The following is an 8,802-nucleotide window of genomic DNA, read 5'->3' on the forward strand; positions in this document are numbered from 1 at the left end:
ATAATGCACTCACGGCCTCAAAGTGCGGAGCACGATTTAATATTTTATTTTGCTGCTAGAGGGCGCGAACATGAGACCCTCGGATCCATTATTTGGCATTAAACACAAGGCTTATCAGTTTATTGTTTTGGAATTAAGCTCAAAGCTACACAAAGGGCTATCTGTGCTGGGCTTATCAGTTTGGTTTGTTTTGAATTTCACGCAAAGCTACACGAAGGCTATCTACGCTAGTCATCCCTAATTTAGCTGTGTAGAATTAGAGAGAATACGCCTCTTAGGCTACTCTACCAACAAATAGTAAGATTGACCGTCACATTATAACGCCCTCACGGCTGAAAGGACAAGCCTATATGAAGGAGGATTCGAACCCGCGATGCTTGGAGTAGGAGTTGAGTGCCTTAACCACCTCCCCATAGCAGGTCGTGGTTTCTTACTCCTTGATCTCATATTGACCAATAATTAAACAGTGGTGTTTAATTAACAGTATTTACATTAATTTTATGAAGTCCTCAAAAGATTTTTTGTAGTTTCTACTCCTTACACCAGGCTTCTTTTTGATCATGGTAAAACTGTATTGTGGTTTAAGATATCGATTTGTTGGGTTCTGAGTCGCCGAATAAACTTTTCTGTAAAATTATGAGTTAAATACTATAAGAATGTAGCTAGTTTTTATTAGATGTTTTTATAAAAACAATAAATGAATCTATTATGAAACCTATTAATTGGAATATGGTTATTATTTAAAAAAATAAAACGATATTGGAAATTTTACAGATATTGATAAGACCAGCATGTCAAACAATAACTAGAAATTCATATAACACACAAAATTATGTTGGTGCAAGTTAAACTTCACTTTCTAAAAATAGTCACTAGTACTTCTAAGATTATTTGGTGTTTTTTTGTCTTATCAACATTCCTAAAATTTTTAAATCTAAGTTTGAACCGATGTCTTCCCACGTCGGACAAGGCCTTAGTATTCAGCCCACAGAGACCGATATGATATGTTGGTATGAATCAGTTTGCTAACACAAATGTTGTAAGGCAGGAACAGCACATCAGCTCGAGGTCTGTCGCTACCTCACTTGTTTGTCTTCCCTTTCGTCCCTGCGATACAGAATATAGTACATAATTAAACGTTGTTAATGTAAAAACTAGTAGTATCACAGATAATACCTGTATTGTTCTTTTGAACAATAAACTGCGAATCATAAGGCATTATTTCCATTCAAGGAAGCTTATTATTATGATAGTGACATGTTATTACTGTCGTTTCGTTTCTCAATGGCACGGAATGGCCAGGTGGGTTAAGGCGTGCGACTCTTAATCTGAGGATTGCAGGTTTGCCTCCCCGTCACACCAAATATGCTCGCCTTTTCAGCCGTGGGGGCGTTATAATGTTACGATCAATCCCACTATTTGTTGGTAAAAGAGTAGCCCAAGAGTTGGCGGTGGATGGTGATGACTAGCTCCCTTCCCTCTATTCTTACACTGCTAAATTAGAAAAACAAACTCTGATTTGCAAGAGTTGGCGGTGGATGGTGATGACTAGCTCCCTTCCCTCTCCTCTTACACTGCTAAATTAGGGACGGCTATTGCAGATAGCCCTCGAGTAGGTTTGCGCGAAATAAAAAAACAACAACAATAAAAAACAAACCTTTCGCAATAATTACACCTATATTTCATGTTGAATCACCAGTCTGTTAGGGTTAAAGATTCGCATAATGGGTTGTCATACATCGTAAGTTGTATCAAAGCAAAGGAATTAGAATAATAATAATAAATAAAATGATTAAGGGAAGCTGCGTTTAATTTCAGTCTCTGGATAATTTGTCAAAATCTGTAAATATGTCTAAAACTTACGGAAGTTCCCTAACTTACTTAATCCTATTCGCGTTAAATGATGCATACGACCTTCACAAGGTTTCGTCAGCGCACTCTATGTCAGGCTATTACTCCAACTTGTCCCTAGGTCAGCTTTACCTTAGTTTTCATTCCAGCTTCGGTCGACCTTCTTCATGCTGTTTTATGTTTCTTCTCTTTTATTCCCCTCAGGAGTCCAGAAAATTGTTGTTTTTTTGTAAGAGTGTCCTGTTCCTTTCCTAGCACACGGCCTTTCCAATCCATTTCATTCTAGTGGGCTCCACTATGATGATTGCTATTTATTGTTATTCTTAGTTAACGTCGCACAAGCAACTTGCATATATATATGTAACTCAACGCACTCTGACTGTACACACATAGTTAAATATACAAATCACACAGACCGAGGACAAGAGGATTTTTTCAGAGCACTGATATCATGAATCAAGTCATCAATATTTTATTCAGGTTAACTCTTATCGATCACCTAAGTTTAAAAGTATCCTTAAAATGCAGATTTTGCAAATGTTATGCAGAGATTAAATGTAAATAGAACAGCAAAGGTGAAAATTAAACTCAGAAGTACAAGTGAACAGATAAACAAAATTTTATTGATAATTACTGTGTATTATGTCTGTTTATCAGCCCCCCGCTAGTACAGCAGTAAGTCTACGGATTTACAACGCTAAAATCAGGGGTCTATTCTCCTTGATGGGCTCAGGAGATAGCCCGATGTGGTTTTGCTCTAAGAAAACACACACACACACACTATTTATCAGACTGTCCAGTTTCTTTTCCTGCAATGTATATAATGGTAACTAAGATTAAGAGTTCTAAAACTTCTGCATAGGTCAAGGGCAAAAAGAACCCTGATTTACCTTTTAGATTTAGATTTAAAAAAAAAAAAAGTTTAAAGTACTAATATATAAGAATAGAAGCCGTGTGGTACTTTCAGACAAGTCTCTTTCCACTCACAGCAACAAGACAGGAAGATTCGACAAGATATTTTACTTCGAAATAATTCTTTCCTATCTGCTTACCAAAGCTGTGACTAATAAAAAAAATAAACACGAATGTACAATCACAGTGTAGAAAATCTAATTAAGACAAATAATGGTCACAACGGACAGTTACTTTTGTTGAATGTTTAGTACTAACTCGACAATTTCAAGTGCCAAACTGAATCTCTCACGATCGAATTCCAGACTAAATTTCTATATGATCTTGTTTCAGACTACTCTGATAAGCTCATTTTCCAGGAAGAATCTGGTTAATCTTTGTCTCAGAGTGAATAATTATCACATTAGCCAACTTAATTGTTAATGTAAGGCATATCCAGAGAAGCTTGCACTACACTTGAGACTAGCCGTTTCCCAATGAGACACACGAGAATTGGTTACTTCCATATGTTACCTGAATGCCAATGGAAAAGATACCTGTCTAGCGTCACACTACGTGGCCTTGCGAGTATCTTTCCTACAACAAGATAAAACGTGTTACTCTGGGTGAATGACATCGTACAATGGACAGTTAAAATGAAAGGAATATAACGAAATTCTTGAACAACAAATTTTGAAATTTTCTACATTAATACGGGGAAGTGAAAAGCAGATAGTGTGTTAAAATAAGATAGCTGCATATGTAATTGACTAAATAAAATTCATGACTATTTCGATATTACATTAAGAAACTGGATTGGTTGATAACCGACGTGTATTTCGAAACCTGAAATATTTCATTCTGATAATTTTCTTTCCTCGGAACATGAGGCGACTCTGTCATAGCGAACAAAACGTTTTAAGGTTATCATTTTGTGCGAATCATCGTCAAAATAACTAAACTAATAAACACTCTTTGTAGAATGGAGTTTGCGTTGTGAAAATCGGAAGATTATAAAATTGCGATCACTTTTGCCCTCAAAAACTACTGGTCTGTGCAAGTCAAGAAATGGATCAACTGTCTGAAAGTATGTCAAAATCTACAATTTCGTCATCTACTGAAGATAATTGGAAGTACGTAACGTGGAATCAATAACCGCTTACGCACCAAGTCCACTGGCTGAAGAAAGAATGTTAAACACTTATGAAGCTTTCCCGTCTTCTCTGATATCGTGTAATTCAGCTTTAGTAAACGTCATATAGAAAGAAGTTCTGACCACAGGAATAACTGGATTTGATTTATGGTCTAGGAGACTTTAGCTGATATAAACTACTAATGCTAATGTTGACATTTTAAGCATATTGGCTAATAAGAAAGGCACGTTACTGAACGCACGAGGGAAGAAACAAAAGGTTTTCATCCTCTATTCGCCAGATATTATTATCATATAAGGTTTTCGTTGAATTTAGAAAAATAAATTTAATCGAAACACGTAATATGTGCTTTATTTTTTCTCTTCATGGGAACAAACATCGATAAAACACGTTTTGTCATTACAAATGTAGCTATTATTCGAACATCATTTAAAAAAGTAGAATTGCGTCAGTCTTCCGGAAAGGTTGAGCTCTGTTAAAAAGATATTGTTCAAATGATTTATTAGAGTAGAGAACCTTAATTTTAAAAACTAAAAATTAAAAAAAATATTTTGAAAATTATAGACACTCTCAAACGTTTGGTAACTAACCTTAGAACGCAAGAGGATATACAAATAAAGTGTTACTTTTGATTATGGATGTAATGAAGATGTGAAAAAGATAATATAACTTATCAGATAATTGGAGCGTTAATTATGAACATTTGCAATGTAAATGGTAATTTGTTGACGATTATTAGACAAAAATATCAGTCACTGATTGAACATACACTGATATGAGATTCAGATACAAAGTAGAGCAGAGATAACATAGAATAGTCATATGATGAAGTAAGAACTAGGGATAGCATACAGTAGTTAAATCATGTTAATGGTGTAGTGATCTGATGAAGTGAAAGTCGGGGACAGTATAAAACAGTCAGCTGATGACATGCACGTCAATGACAATATGTCAGCTGAGGATACGTGAGTTTGGGACATTACAGAGCTGTAATCTGATGATGTAAGAGTCAGTCACAGTGTATAACAGTCAGCTTACAACATTCACGTTATGGACAGTGCAAAACAGATAGAGATAATATAAAGTATAGTAGTCAGAGAAAGAGAAAGTCGGAAATGACGAAATAGGCTAATTATTGTGTGAGTCAGAGCATGGATCTGTTATCTGACGGAGTAATAAGATGGTAAAATGCGAGCTAGTAACAGGATTGAAGATTCAGTTGATGACACGCGAATCAAGACAATGTAGAACAACCAGCTGACGACATACGAGTCAGGAACAATATAGAGCAGTCAGCTCATGTCAAGCTATTCAGGAAAAAACATAGATTAGTCATAAGAGAAAGTGAGATTAAGAGATAACATCATAAGTTGATAGCATAACAATCAGGAATATAAGACTCTTATTCATTTGAATTATGCTAAATAGTTTTGATAGAATATGTCTCAATTCCCAGTATATTTTTATAATAAGAACAAATATAAGTACGTATAAGTGACATATGATACAGAAGGAATGTGTTTTGCATTCTTGGAAATTTTTTTTATCGTACGATTTTTGAATATGTATGTCGAATAGGGCAGAGCATGTGTCCCAGTAGCTATTTATTATGAAAACTTGTTTGTTTGTTTTAATGCAAAGACAGGTTGGGCTATCTGCTGTAATGGATTCCATCAGTCCTGCACAAACAGTAGTGTGTAAAATAAAACCTAACAGCATTGAAAGGGTTAAGCTCTTGTATACTCTATAGCTGATATTCTACTATAGTTTTAAAGTATTTATCATAGAACGGTTCACATAAATAATTTTTCTTTAGTGCTACGAAATAACGACAATTGAATACACTGAAGTTAAAGAAGAAACTTGAATCGAGATATATCATATTTCATTATAAACATATTAAATCAAGGCTTAAAGCAATAGGTGTACGTTCAGATTGGCAATGAACTGAAGTAGAGGTAGTTTTAGATACGCTAAACTCAAAATATTTAAAAACTATATAGCAGTCTTTTTGTGTTATAGATTTGAAATTTCAACTTAACAGGTATAAGTTTTTCGCGATTTTATTGTTTTTATGTTAGAAAGTTATTTATTTAGTCACGTCCTGACATCTAGTGTTTAAACCTAAAGCTAAAACTTTCAGATACTCGACCTGCTAGGCGACGTTCTCTACGTTTACGTAAATATCTCGAAAAGTGTTGTTTAGCATTTAAAATAATAACATACAAAATAATTAAACAATAAAAACTACATAATGCAGAATTTAGACGTAAGGTGTTTCAGATATATTAAACAATGTATGGAAAAGCTTCTTTATATGTTGATTTGCACCGTGTGTCGAGTTGAAACGTGCCTGTTTTTTAAAGAATCAACACTTCGAATTTGTGTGAGGACAATTTATTTCATAACTGTAAATTATTTATTTGGAAAAAAAATAGATATAGTTTCAATATCTTATTACTGTGATGAGAAGCGAATATACATGTAGCTTCAGGTTCATTCAAGATCACACAATCGAGGCATTAAGATAATACTTAAATGACAAAACACTATTCTTGATTTATGTACATAAATAAGCACGACAAATTTCATGCTCAGTTTCTATATAACTTTTATATTTTGGTAGGTATACCGTAAATAACAATAATATCATTAGAATAAAAAAAATGGTTCGCTGTTTGCACTTTTTAAGTCTTATTAACACTTTACATATTTATAGCTATCCTTACTTTATTACACTTGTTTGTGCTATGTATGTAGCATACTAGGACTGTAAATCTGATGGTTCTTGGTTCGCGGCTCATCGTATCAAAAAACGCTCTATAGATATTCCACAAAAATTATGGACTAATTCTATTATTTGGTTAAACAAGGGTAGTACAAAATTTGGCAATGGCTACTTACCACTAACTGCTTTCCCTTGCGGTCTATCAGTTCAAAAATCAGAGATGATTATGCGTAGATGTCTTTTTGTGTAGGTTTACGCGAATATTCCGAATGAAACAAACAAATAAATACATCCGTTTTCGCGTGTTTGCTTGGGGAGGTATCACACCATTTCTTTCTAGTTTAACTTTGAATTTTTACTCTGTCAATTTGTTTGGTTGTTCAGTCGAATAAGGTTTCTATCAAAAGAAGGAACATGCCGTTTTAATAGTATTTCGAAATATTTATTTTGGGGTTATGACAACTTTCATCATAAATCCATTTTTTAAAAGTTATATGATTAATTTTATTCATTCTTAACTTTGCATTAAATATCAACCGCTGTGCAAAATATTTAGATGTGTATGTTTCAAATATTTATCAATTACATTGAAATGTATAAAATAAAGAAAAATGTATGAAAGCAGACTCAAAACAAAATTTTATGTTGTAAAGTACAAAACTACCTACCAGGTATTGAAACAGTTTTAGGTCAAAAGCCTACTAACGTTATGATCAATCCCATTCTATATCGGAAGAAAGAGGTCAAAAGCACCTGACCCTCTCAGGTCCTCAAAAACCAAATACCGACAATAGACAGACAGGCTGTTTACGTACCGCTGAGATATCAGAATGGGATTGGGGTAAATTAATAAGTTAATTAAGAAAATAATTCAGCATAAACATTACTCACAGGAACTTGTCTAGTATAAAACATCGTAAGCAAACTTTCTGAAAGTTCATGCGGAAAATAAAATATGATCGTGCACATTCTCAAAATACTGTTTGTTTTGTTTTAGAATTTCGCACAAAGCTACGCGAGGGCTATCTGTGCTTACCGTCCCTACTTTAGCAGTGTAAGACTAGAGGAAAGGCAGCTAGTCATTGCCACCCACCGCCAACTCTTGGGCTACTCTTTTACCAACGCCTAATGGGATTGACCGTCACATTATAATCTCCCACAGCTGAAAGGACGGGCATGTTTGGCGCGACGGGTATGCGAACCCGCGACCCTCGGATTACGAGTCGCACGCCTTACGCGCTTGGCCATGCCAGGCCCCTCAAAATATTAAGTTTTTGAGACGATTTGTTGGTTTTGTTTTGAATTTCGCGCAAAGCTACACGAGGTCTATCTGCGCTAGCCGTTCCTAATTTAGCAGTGTAAGACTAGAGGGAAGGCAGCTAGTCATCATCACCTACCGCCAACTCTTGAGCTACTTTTTTATCAAAGAATAGTGGGATTAATCGTAACATTATCATGCCCCCACGGCTGAAAGGACGAGTATGTTTGGTGTGACGGAATTTCGAACCCGCGACCCTCGCATTACGAGCCGAGTGCCTTAACCACCTGGCCATGCCGGGCTTTTTAAGAGACGATGTCTATGTCGTGGAGAGAAAAACTTAAAACATAGCAAATTTCGTGCACTCACAAATACTTTTCCTGATAACTTTTTTTGACCAAATATTATGTTTCTAGCAATTTCTGACATTTATATACACTTTTGCAAAATTCAATATTTTACGTAGTTTAAAAACAATTCATTATAGTATAATGGGCAGTTTATGCTGTGTTTTTATATTTCTTTTTTTTTAACCTATAAGCATGAACTTTCATTTACGTGTCTAAGCAAAAATCTATATTTAGTGAGGCATTAATTATACAGTAACGCACCGTTTGTTTTTGTTTTTCTTTTAATGGTAAATTATAAACAACTTTTAGATATTACGTTGTCAAGCACGTGGTTGAATTCTCATTTTTGGGAGATATATGACACCAAATTAAAGAAACTCAGGCCTTGCTTAGCTCATTAAATTTCAGATTTCACACATTATATATGACTTGGAATGAACGCAGTCCATTTCTGACCCTTCCCAACTCACCGAAAGTTCGACAAACAGTAAAAAAAGAAAGAACAGGGACACAACACTAAGAAATAGAAAGATAGTTCTTAAATACAGATAATGAAAGCGAGATTAATCT

This window comes from Tachypleus tridentatus, chromosome 11, assembly GCF_004210375.1.
Source record: "Tachypleus tridentatus isolate NWPU-2018 chromosome 11, ASM421037v1, whole genome shotgun sequence".
In the NCBI taxonomy this organism is placed as follows: domain Eukaryota; kingdom Metazoa; phylum Arthropoda; class Merostomata; order Xiphosura; family Limulidae; genus Tachypleus; species Tachypleus tridentatus.